Consider the following 13,409-nt stretch of genomic DNA (forward strand, 5'->3'; position numbering starts at 1 on the left):
CTCTTTCTTCAAGTGCTCCTCTTTCTTTCACCCACAGGGACCAATACACCATTCATTCTGATCTTAACTTCCCCCTTCCGGATCTAATTGTCTTAACAGTGGATAATATTTTAAGACCACTTGAGTTCTCATAAAACAAGAGTTCTGAATTTGTTGACTAGATTGGTCTCTCTCCCTCTCTCTCTCGCTGACATTTTTTCTGACAACAGCATGGATCAATAAATGAAAATAAGTAATCTTAACAAATACAACTACAGTGCTAATAATAACTATATTTTAGCTAACACGGTGAGATAAGATGGAAAGCCACTGAAGCACCGAAGTAGGCGTTTATGCAGATGCAACACGGTAGTTCAGTATTTACAAAATGTAGACCGACCACTGTGTTTTAAAAAAAAGCCAGAATTATCAAATATGGCAACTAAGATATTAGTAGAGAAAGTGTGCAAAAATAGAACAGTAATTCAAGTGCTTTGATGTTGTGCCACCATCCAGGAAGTGAGATTTTTTTATGCTTGTAGTTTTCCATTGACTGCCTATACAGATTCTATTGACTTAGGACTCAAATTGCACTTCCTATGGCTTCCACTAGATGTCAACAGTCTTTCGAAATTGTTTCAGACTTCTATTCTGAAAAATGAGAGAGTAAGACCACTCTGAATGAGTGGACACTGCAGTGTCCCAGAGGTTTTTCATGCGCACGACCGAGAGCGCGCCTTACTTATTTTCCTTTTATATTGACGAAGCTTTTGTCCGGTTGAAATATGATTGATTATTATGACTAAAAACAACCTGAGGATTGATTATAAACATCGTTTGACATGTTTCTAAGACATTATTTTTATAGTTTTGGAAACTTTAGAGTGTTTTCTATCCAAATCTACCAATTATATGCATATCCTAGCTCTGGGCCTGAGTAGCAGGCAGTTTACTTTGGGCACACTTTTCATCCGGAAGTGAAAGTAGTGCCCCCTACCCTAGTGAAGTTAACACAGTGTCCAAAGAAGGGCCAGAGGTATACAGAATGGTTTTGTCTGCGTAGAGGTGGATCAGAGACTCACCAGCAGCAAGAGCGACATCATTGATATATATACAGAGAAAAGTGTCGGCCCGAGAATTGAACCCTGTGGCACCCCCATAGAGACTGCCAGAGATCCGGACAACAGGCCCTCTGATTTGACACACTGAACTATATCTGAGAAGTAGTTGGTGAACCAGGCGAGGCAGTCATTTGAGAAACCAAGGCTGTTGAGTCTGCCGATAAGAATGCGGTGATTGACAGAGTCGAAAGCCTTGGCCAGGTCGATGAAGACGGCTGCACAGTATTGTCTTTTATCGATGGCGGTTATGATATCGTTTAGGACCTTGAGCGTGGCTGAGGTGCACACATGACCAGCTCGGAAACCAGATTGCATAGCGGAGAAGGTACAATGAGATTCGAAATGGTCGGTGATCTGTTTGTTAACTTGGCTTTCGAAGACTTTAGAAAGGCAGGGTAGGATGGATATAGGTCTGTAACAGTTTGGGTCTAGAGTGTCTCCCCCTTTGAAGAGGGGGATGACCGCAGCAGCTTTCCAATCTTTAAGGATCTCAGACGATAAGAAAGAGAGGTTGAACAGGCTGGTAATAGGAGTTGCAACAATTGCGGCGGATAATTTTAGAAAGAGAGGGTCCAGATTGTCTAGCCCAGCTGATTTGTAGGGGTCCAGATTTTGCAGCTCTTTCAGAACATCCGCTTTTGGGTGAAGGAGAAGCAGGGGGGGGTTGGGCAAGTTGCTGTGGGGGATGCAGAGCTGTTGGCCAGGGTAGGGGTAGCCAGGTGGAAAGCATGGTCAGCCGTAGAAAAATGCTTATTGAAATTCTCGATTATCGTCTATTTATCGGTGGTGACAGTGTTTCCTAGCCTCAGTGCAGTGGGCAGCTGGGAGGAGGTGCTCTTATTCTCCATGGACTTTACAGTGTCCCAAAACTTTGGGGAATTTGTGCTACAGGATGCAAATTTCTGTTTGAAAAAGCTAGCCTTTGCTTTCCTGACTGACTGTGTATATTGGTTCCTGACTTCCCTGAAAAGCTGCATATCGCGGGAGCTATTTGATGCTAATGCAGTATGCCACAGAATGTTTTTGTGCTGGTCAAGGGCAGTCAAGTCAGGAGTGAACCAGGGGCTATATCTGTTCTTAGTTCTACATTTTTTTAATGGGGCATGCTTATTTAAGATGGTGAGGAAAGCACTTTTAAAGAACAACTAGGCATCCTCTACTGACGGGATGAGGTCAATATCCTGCTAGGATACCCGGGCCAGGTTGATTAGAAAGGCCTGCTCGCTGAAGTATTTTAGGGAGCGTTTGACAGTGATGAGGCGTGGTCGTTTGACCGCGGACCCATTACGGACGCAGACAATGAGGCAGTGATCACTGAGATCCTGGTTGAAGACAGCAGAGGTGTATTTGGAGGGCAAGTTGGTCAGGATGATATCCAAGAGGGTGCCCATGTTTACTGATTTAGGGTTGTACCTGGTAGGTTCCTTGATAATTTGTGTGAGATTGAGGGCAACTAGTTTAGATTGTAGGACTGCCGGGGTGTTAAGCATATTCCAGTTAGGTCACCTAACAGTACGAACTCTGATGATATATGGGGGGCAATCAATTCACATATGGTGTCCAGGGCACAGCTGGGGGCTGAGGGGGGTCTATAACAAGTGACAACAGTGAGAGACTTATTTCTGGAAAGGTGGATTTTTAAAAGTAGAAGCTTGAACTGTTTGGGCACAGACCTGGATAGCATGACAGAACTCTGCAGGCTATCTCTGCAGTAGATTGCAATTCCGCCCCCTTTGGCAGTTCTATCTTGATGGAAAATGTTGTAATTGGGGATGGAAATTTCAGCATTTTTGGTGGCCTTCCTAAGCCAGGATTCAGACACGAAGACATTAGAAAAGCTTCCATTAAAGAAAACCTTTTGAGTTATATTAGATAGATAGCTCTGAATCCACTATATGGCAGTGGTTGAAAAACCATAACACATAAGTATTTTCAACAACAGGTTATGGTCAATAATATCAAAGGCTGCACTGAAATCTAACAGTACAGCTCCAACAATCTTCTTATTATCAATTTCTTTCAACCAATCATCAGTCATTTGTGTCAGTGTAGTACATGTTGAGTGCCCTTCTCTATAAGCATGCTGAAAGTATGTTGTTAATTTGTTTACAGAGAAATAGCATTGTATTTGGTCAAACACAATTTTTCCCAACAGTTTGCTAAGAGCTGGCAGCAAGCTTATAGGTCTGCTGTTAGAACCAGTAAAGGCTGCTTTACCAAGCTTGGGTAGCGGAATTACTTTGGCTTCCCTCCAAGCCTGAGGACAAAGACTTTCCTCTAGGCTCAGATTAAAAATATGACAGATAGGAGTGGCTATAGAGTCAGCTATCATCATCAGTAGCTTTCCATCTAAGATGTCAATGCCAGGAGGTTTGTCATTATTGATCGATAACAATAATTTTCCACTTCCACTAACTTTACAAACTTTGCAATTTTCTATCATTATTAGTTGTTTATGCATGAATACCATTGCTCACTGATAGTTGTTGGCATTTCCTGCCTAAGTTTGCCCACTTTGCCAATGAAATAATCATTAAAATAAATGGCAACATCAAATGGTTTCGTGATGAATAAGCCATCTGATTCGATGAAAGATGGAGTTAAATTTGTCTTTCTGCCCATCATTTCATTTAAAGTACTCCAAAGTTATTTTCCATCATTATTTATATCATTGATCTTGGCTTCATAATACAGTTTCTTCTTTTTGGTGAGTTTAGTCACATAATTTCTCAATTTCTGTCACGTTCCTGACCTGTTTTCTGTTAATTTTGTATGTGTTTAGTTGGTCAGGGCGTGAGTTGGGGTGGGCATTCTATGTTTTGTGTTTCTATGTTTAGGTCAGGTGTAATTAGCCTTATATGGTTCTCAATCAGGGACAGGTGTTTGACGTTTCCTCTGATTGAGAACCATATAAAGGTAGGCTGTTCACACTGTTTGTTGGTGGGTGGTTGTCTTCCGTGTCTGTGTATGTTGCACCACACGGGACTGTTTCGGTTTGTTCGTTCGTTTGTTGTAGTCTGTACCTGTTCGTGCGTTCTTCGTGTTATATGTAAGTTCTCATAGTTCAGGTCTGTCTACGTTCGTTTGTTATTTTGTAGTTTGTTGAAGTGTTTTCGGTTTTTGTATTTACTTTAATAAACTTCATTATGTCCACATTCCACGCTGCGCTTTGGTCCAATCCCTACTCCTCCTCTTCTTCCGAAGAGGAGGAGGACAACCGTTACAATTTGCAGTAAGTCAGCCAGTCAGATGTGCAGCCAGACTTATTAGCCACTCCTTTTGCCTCATCTCTTTCAACCATACAGTTTTTCAATTCCTCATCAATCCATGAAGCCTTAACAGTTCTAACAGTCAGTTTCTTAACAGGTGCATGTTTATCAATAATTGGAAGGAGCAATTTCATAAATTCATCAAGTGCAGCGTCTGGATGCTCCTCATTAATCACATCAGACCAACAAATATTTTTAACATCATCCACATAAGAGTCACAGCAAAATCTTTTGATTGATCTCTTATACACTATTTTAGGCCCAGCTGTTGGATTGTTGGCTTTCCTGGATATAGCCACTATATTGTGATCACTGCATCCAATGGGTACGGATGCAGTTTTTGAACAAAGTTATACAGTATTAATAAAAATGTGATCGATACATGTGGATGATCTTGTTCCTGTAGTGTTTGTAAACACCCTGGTAGGTTGATTAATAACCTGAACCAGATTACAGGCACTGGTTACAGTAAGAAGTTTCCTCTTGAGTGGACAGCTTGATGAAAACCAGTCAATATTCAGTTCCCCAAGAACGTAGACCTCTCTGTTTACATCACATACACTATCAAGCATTTCACACATTATTTACAAACTGACTGTTAGCACTTGGTGGCCTATAGCAACACCCCAAAAGAAAAGGCTTAGATGTGCCAAGTGAACCTGCAACCACAACACTTCAATAACACCTCCCCCATAAGCTTTTCTGTCTCTTATATAGATGTGATATCCTTGTATTGCTACTGCTGTATCATCAAATTAATTATCTAAGTGAGTCTCAGAAATGGCTAATATACAGTATGAATGTTATCTGATGTTAGCAAGTTATTGATTTCGTGAACCTTATTTCTAAGGATATGTATATTAATATGGGCTATTTTCAGCCCTTTCCTGGGTAGCTTATCAGAGATAGACATAATACTGAAAAGAGTAAACAAAGCAAGAGAAATAAATATACATTCAGCAGCAATTGGTGTGTGTGTGCTGCAGGGTTGAAGCTATGAACCCATAGGCTTGGCTCTCTCATCCCTTCCAGGTTTCTGGTAGGGAGGGTGGACAATGAGCCTGTCATAACAGATGTAAGCAATGACTCCACACCCTCTGGCAGCTTTCATGGCTGGGATCAGTTCTTTCCTCTTCTGGCGCACAGCTTCAGGACAGTCCTCGTTGAGGAAGATATACCTTCCTCTCAAGTTCTTGGCTCTTTACAGAACAGCTACCTTGTCCTTGAACCTCAGGAACTTGACCACTATTGGCCTGGGCCTATCACCTGGGCCGGTGGGGGGTTTCCAGTCCTGTGGACATGCTCCACCTCAATCTTCCTGTGGTCCATCTTCAAATTCTCAGAGATCATTTCTCTCACTTTGTCCTTAGACTCCGTCCAGGTCTCATGTGGAGATTCTGCAATTCCGTCCACAACCATGTTATTCCGCCTTGATTGTCCATCGAGATAGTCTGATTTATCTGTCATCATTATCATGGATTCACACACAGAACTGATGTACTGTCTCAATGACTTACAGATTGCTGTCATCTTGCTGTTCTCCATGCTGGAGATGAAACATGGGCTGTGTCCCAAATGGCACCTTATTCCCTATATAGTGTATTAATTTGCTGGTCAAAAGTAGTGCAATATAAAGGAAATAGGGGGCCATTTGGGATGCACAGGGATAAGAAGAACAGTACACTCCGTCCATACGTCAATTACAGTCAATTGTATTCACTCAGTAGTACAGAATGAAACGTCTTGTTCTGTAAATGCAGAAAATGTTCATTGTTCATAGAACATTGATAACTTGATCACTTGTCAATCACTGTTGGGTACAGTAACTAAATGTGTTATTGTTGTGTGGCGTAAATATAATTGTTCATTCATAACAGTCAACAATATGAAAATATGAAAACATTTAAATCATACCATTTGTGCTTGACCCAAGGGAGAACGACTGCCCCCTCTCATTGAAGCCACGAAAGTTCAAGGAAGAAAACAGGATCCCCCATTATAGTGAATGGAAAAATGTAAATCTTCGTGGTCAATCTTTGTGTAAATGAAGAAAAAAAATCTAAGACAATTATGGTACTAATAATTGCTTCTCTTACACCATATGTACAGTATGTCCTTCAACCAATTATTTTAAAATCACACACATAAGAAGTTATAAGGACAATTTAGTAGCTAATGGCAGCCTGCAGTATCCTGGTCATCCTTCAACTTAAATTACTCAATGAGAGAGGCAGCACTAAACTTGTCTTCAAAGTCCCTTCTTGGAGTAGCTTAAACTGTGCATGTTATGTCTCCATGAATCTCCATCTTAACCGACTTCATTTGGCTTCAATTCGCTGTTGATTCTTCATAAAGGAATGAATGGCGTCACGTGATCGATGGCTTGGTCCATTATATACAGTCATTGGCTTGACCCTACATACCATAACTCCAAGGAAACGTTTTATTGCGAAGAGATTTATCAACATATTCATACTTGCAGACACCAGTGAATTCCTACCCAAACAAACTCGTTTTTTCTTGAAGTCATATACAGTAAAGTGTACAAAGGATCAAGGAGCCCAATCTTTTTTTTTGTGACCAACTTTTTATTTAGTTTGGTAATTTTTCTTTTTCAAAAGAGGGATACAAGTACAAAAACAAAATAAATGCATACAAAGATAAACCTGACCCATTCCCACCTCAGTCCCCATCAGATATGTGAGTGAAGCGGAGTTGGAGCGGAGCGTGCCCAATTTGACTGGAGCGTGGAGTGAGATTCCCAAAGGCTGGAGCTTTGGCCTTCTCACCCGCTCCAATTTTGCTCCAGTAGCGTTCCAGTAGCAGTCACTTCTGGAGCTGAGGGCATACCCGGCCCAGCATGCATTTGTAGTCTACTTGTGTGCTGCTATAGCCCCTTGCTTTAGACACTGTCATAGAGTTCGCTAAATATTTTCATAAAGAAACTAATAAAACACACAGGTGCTAAATCAAGGTGACTTACAAAGATGAAGACCAAGAGCAAGAGAAGTGGTGCGATGATTTAGTGTCCACAACCAAAGAATCATTGTGGAATCTCAATCGCACTCCACACTGCCCTTTCCCACCTGGACAAAAGGAACACCTATGTGAGAATGATTGACTACAGCTCACCATTCAACACTATAGTGCCCACAAAGCTCATCACTAACCTAAGGACCCTGGGACTAAACACCTCCCTCTGCAACTGGATCCTGGACTTCCTGACGGGCCGACCCCAGGTTATAAGGGTAGGCAATAACACATCTGCCACGCTGATCCTCAATACGGGGGCCCCTCAGGGGTGCATGCTTAGTCCACTCCTGTACTCCCTGTTCACCCACGACTACGTGGGCAAGCACCACTCCAACACCATAATTTAGCTGGCTGACAACACAATAGTGGTAGGCCTGATCACCGACAACGACGAGACAGCCTATAGGGAGGAAGTCAGAGAACTGGCAATGTGGTGCCAGGACAACAACCTCTCCCTCAATATGAGCAAGACTAAGGAGCTGATCGTGGACTACAGGAAAAGGAGGGCTGAACATGCCCCATTCACATCAACAGGCTGTAGTGGAGCCGGTCTAGAGTTTCACGTTCCTTGGTGTCCATATCGCCAACAAACTATCATGGTCCAAACACACCAAGACAGTCATGAAGAGGGCACGACAACACCTTTCCCCCTCAGGAGACTGAAAAGATTTGGCATGTGTCCCCATATCCTCAAAAAGTTCTACAACTGCACCATCGAGAGCATCCTGACCGGTTGCATTACTGCCTGGTATGGCAACTGCTCGGCATCTGACCGTAAGGCGCTACAGAGGGTAGTGCGTACGGCCCAGTACATCACTGGGGCCAAGCTTCCTGCCAACCAGGACCTATATACTAGGCGGTGTCAAAGGAAGGCCCAAAAAATTGTCAAAGACTCCAGTCTCCCAAGTCATAGACTGTTCTCTCTGCTATCACATGGCAAGCGGTACCGGAGCACCAAGTCTAGGTCCAAAAGGCTCCTTAACAGCTTCTAGCCCAAGCCATAAGACTGCTGAACAATTAATCAAATAGCCACCGGACTATTTACATTGACACTCCCCCCCCCCCCACCTCTTTGTTTTTACACTGTTTATTATCTATGCATAGTTACTTTACCCATACCTACAGTACATGTACAAATGACCTGGACTAACCTGTACCCCCGCACATTGACTCTGTACCGGTACCCCCTGTATATAGCCTCGTTACTGTTCTTTTATTGTGTTACTATTTATTTTATGTTTTACTTTAATTTATTTTGTAAATATCTTCTTAACTCCATTTATTGAACTGCATTGTTGGTTAAGGGCTTGTAAGTAAGCATTTCACAGCACATGTGACAAATAAAATTTGATTGGATTTGAATCTGAAAAGACACTTATCCCAACAGCATGCTACGTGCACATGCTAAAAGAAAGGAACAAGGTGGGTAGATAACTAAGTGTGTCATTGTAGCTAAGCATAAACGTTTTGTTCATTTTCGTTCTATTATCTATACAGTAGGCCATATTTGATTTTGGCGCAATAGGCCTGGCATATATTCCCAAGGAGCTTTTGTTTTGATTAGGTTATTTTGCCTAAAAATCTTTAGAAAATAAATAAAAACTCTGCATCTCTGCCTAGACTGGCAAGAGTGGCCAAAAGGGTGTTTATCATCCCCAGTGGCTTTGCAGGTGTGGAGAGGATATTCTCCACTACGGTCCGGCTCTCCAGGCACCATTTCACGAGCCTGAAGACACAGAGTGGCCAAACTCATGTTTCTAAAAATGTATTACAAAAATGAACTCAATGGCACTAATAAGTCACCGCTCCATGAGCGGGATTTCCAACCGCTCAACTCACATGGTCCCCATCCAACCGCCCTCATCCTCTCTCCCCAGCCGGAAACCATGCTTCCCACCCCAAAGAAAACATCCCAACCCACCCAGTAACCGGGGTTGCTCATTGCCCTCACCCCCAAAACTACCAGAGACCACCCCTTCCCCATGGGCCTGAATGCAAAGAAAGTAACATTGGTTTGTATGTTTGGGGATTTAGCTGAGATTGTTCTTTACAGAATTCAAATATATTTGTCCAGGCCTCAATTGTTGATTGACTAGCACCATTCATTCTCGCTGGTGATAATTCTAATGTTATAACTTCTAATAGTAACTGAATCCACTGGTTAAATGGGAGAGAGTGATGTGGTTGCCATCTTAGAGCCAACAATTTTTTACTGCCTGCCAGCAGTAATCTTCTGCGATTGATCGAGAGATTCAAGGGGCTATCATCGTTAAGTAATATAATAGATGGAAAGCATTGAATATTTAAATTCATGCACTTCGAAATGAATGTTATAACTTTTCCCCAGAAGCATTTAACTGCAGGGCACTCCCACATCATATGAAGGAATGTGCCTACCTGATTTACAGGACAAAGTGATCAGTTGGGAGATGGGGCAAATTTCATTGTAAAATGTTTCCTTGGTGTTAAATATAGTCTGTGAACAAATTTAAAATGCATAAATTGATGGTTCGGATTATGGGATGTGAAGGTCATATTTTTCCATATTCTGTTCCAGTTAAAGGGTAAAGGGTAAAGGGTTGTTAAGATTCAATTAGATCTGTGGACCATACTTTTTTAATGACTAGCTCAGAATGAGCTTTCCAAAAGTTGTTTATATATTATAAATCAGTCTTTTTGGGAGATATTTATTTCTAAATCCCACCATTGGATGTTTCGGTAGTTGGGTTTCCCAAGGGACACCATAGGCCAGCATAGCTGACTGAAATTATAAATATTATAGAAAAAGGAGTTGCTTGGTAATGTGTATGTATCTTTCACATTTTGTAATGTTCTCACACCACTACATCGGTAGGGGTACGGATTACACATTTGGACCATTGGGGTAATGCAAAAGGACGTCCTCTAGATCGCAAGGCGTTATTGAGGAATATTGAAGTATGAGCATGCCGTTTTGATTCCCAGTTACATTGGTTTTCAATTTTACGTCAAATAGAAATTGTGTGAACAATAACAAGACCAAAGCTTAGTTTACATTGTTTAACCTGTTTGGGCTAGGGGCAGCATTTTCACATTTGGATGAAAAGCGTGCCCAGAGTAAACTGCCTGCTACTCAGTCCCAGTTGCAAATATATGCATATTATTAGTAGATTTGGTTAGAAAACACTCTGAAGTTTCTAAAACTGTTTGACTGATGTATGTGAGTATAACAGAACTCATATGGCAGCCGAAAACCTGAGAAAAATCCAACCAGGAAGTGAGAAATCTGAGGTTTGTAGTTTTTCAACTCTTGGCCTATCGAATACACAGTGTCTATGGGGTCATATTGCACTTCCTAAGGCTTCCACTAGATGTCAACATTCTTTAGAACCTTGTTTGATGCTTCTACTGTGAAGTGGGGGCAAATGAGAGGGGATTGAATAAGGTCTCTCCCAGAGTGCCATGATCTCCCAGAGTGCCATTGCATTTCTGAAGACAAAGGAATTCTCCGGTTGGAACATTATTGAAGATTTATGTTAAAAACATCCTAAAGATTGATTCTATACTTCGTTTGACATGTTTCTACGGACTGTAATGGAACTTTTTGACTTTTCGTCTGCACCTAGTGAACGCGCGTCATGAATTTGGATTACTGGACTAAACACGCGAACAAAAAGGAGGTATTTGGACATAAAGATTAACTTTATCGAACACATCAACCATTTATTGTGGAACTGGGATTCCTGGGAGTGCATTCTGATGAAGATCATCAAAGGTAAGTGAATATTTATAATGCTATTTCTGACTTCTGTTGACTCCAACATGGTGGATATCTGTTTGGCTTGATTTGTTGTCTGAGCGCCGTACTCAGATTATTGCATGGTTTGCTTTTTCCGTAAAGTTTTTTTGAAATCTGACACAGCGGTTGCATTAAGGAGAAGTATATCTTTAATTCTGTGAATAACACTTGTATCTTTTATCAATGTTTATTATGAGTATTTCTGTAAATTGATGTGGCTCTGTGCAAATGCACGGGATGTTTTGGAGGCAAAGCCAAATGTAAACTGAGGTTTTTGGATATAAATATGAACCTGATCGAACAAAACATACATGTATTGTGTAACATGTTGTCCCGGGAGTGTCATCTGATGAAGAATATCAAAGGTTAGTGATTAATTTGATCTCTATTTCTGCTATTTGTGACTCCTCTCTTTGGTTGGAAAATGGCTGTATGCTTTCTGTGACTATTTGCTGACCTAACATAATGATACAGTATGTTCTGCTTTCGCCGAAAAGCCTTTTTGAAATCGGACACTGTGGTGTCCGTTCCCAGACAGGATAAACAAGGTCTAAATCATGTTTGATGCTCTCTGTAAGTACATTTTTTGCAGTACTGTTTAAGGGATATATCAGTGAAGACTACCTCTTCCAGGGCAATAGGAGACACCATATTTATTTCTATACTCAGCCAAGGGGCAGAAGAATCATGTCTAAACCAATTAAGGATTGGGCGAAATGCTAGAGACTGAAAATAGAATTAAAAGTTTGGAACGGATAGTCCTCCTACGTCTTTCCCTCTTTGTAAATGTATACATTTTATCCGGGATAGTTTACCTTGTCATATATATTTTAAAACCACACTATGAATTTTATCCCAATAGCCAAAAGAAGGAGCCATGGGAAGCATTGAACTATACAATTTCAGTCATGCCAATATATTCATTTTAACAGTAGATATTCTGCCGGTTAAAGCAACTGGGATATTATTACATCTACTGAGGTCACATTGAATTGATTTGAACATTCTGTTAAAGTTTCTGGCAATGGTTTTATCTAAAGAAGGAAATATATATACTCCCAAATATTTTAAATAGGAAATGATTGGGATTCCATAAGTAGAGAGGGTGTCCTCCATCAGGGTCTTGAGAGGCAGTTGGGCTGATTTGGTTAGATTAATTTAAATTGGATCACCTTTTCTGCTGCTTCTAATGACTCTAAACGAAGCAGAACAGATAGTGCCTGTTTTAACTATGGCTGAGGGATTGACATATGTTATTTTAATAATTGGAGCCAATTCCCATATGTTCCAAAACAGACCAGAGATATTACAGTTCTATTCAATCAAATGCTTTTTTCTGTGGCAAGAGATAATACAGCCCAAATTGCTGTTGTTTCTGATTAAGTATCTAAGATATGTAATAGTCGACGGAGGTTATCCGAGGATAAACACTTTTTAACAAACCCGCTTTGGTCCGTGTGGATCAACTTGGGTAAGTAAGTCTCGAGACGAGACAACAACACTTTGGAAAACAGTTTAATATCTGTGTTTATCACAGATAGGGGGCGATAATGGGAACACTGGGTGACATCCCATTCTTTTTTTTAATAAAAGCAAAATTAGTGCTGTGTTCTCATGTCTCCTAAATGAACTTTTGTGAACAGCTGTATTAATAATTTCAAGCAATAGTGGACCTAATTGATTCCAAAATGTTATATAGACCTCAGGAGGAATATCGTCCCCTCCAGGTGATTTTCCTTTATCATGCTATCCATTTGAGTTCATTGAGAGAGATTTCGGCTCCCAAATGGCTTTTTCTGTTAAGAGAAGAAAAGTTCTTAATAATTTTTGAAAAGCTCTATTCAATTAGATCCGCTTCAAGCGACATCCACATAGCGGTTGTTTTGATGGTGTCGGAGGTGGAACTGCGTTGGAGCTGTCACATCCACAAGTGGCTCGTGGAATTATACCTAAAGCAAACATTCCCATTCGCTGCACAAAGAAATCCCATGCAGCCTGGTTTACAAGTTCAAACGCTGAAATGTAATCTACACCTCGATTAGGATGATAGAAATCTTCCTTATTTAGTTGAATGATTTTTCAATTTGAACATAATTATTTTGATAAGAGCCTACAAATTCTGAACTTCTAACTCGAGTGGCGCAGGTGTGCTTCGTGACAATGATTGCAAGAGCAGCTTCTCACTGATTTGCCGGCTCCAAAGCAGTTCCACTTTCGACACCGCCAAAA

The sequence above is a fragment of the Salvelinus namaycush genome, chromosome 37, assembly GCF_016432855.1.
Source record: "Salvelinus namaycush isolate Seneca chromosome 37, SaNama_1.0, whole genome shotgun sequence".
Lineage (NCBI taxonomy): Eukaryota > Metazoa > Chordata > Actinopteri > Salmoniformes > Salmonidae > Salvelinus > Salvelinus namaycush.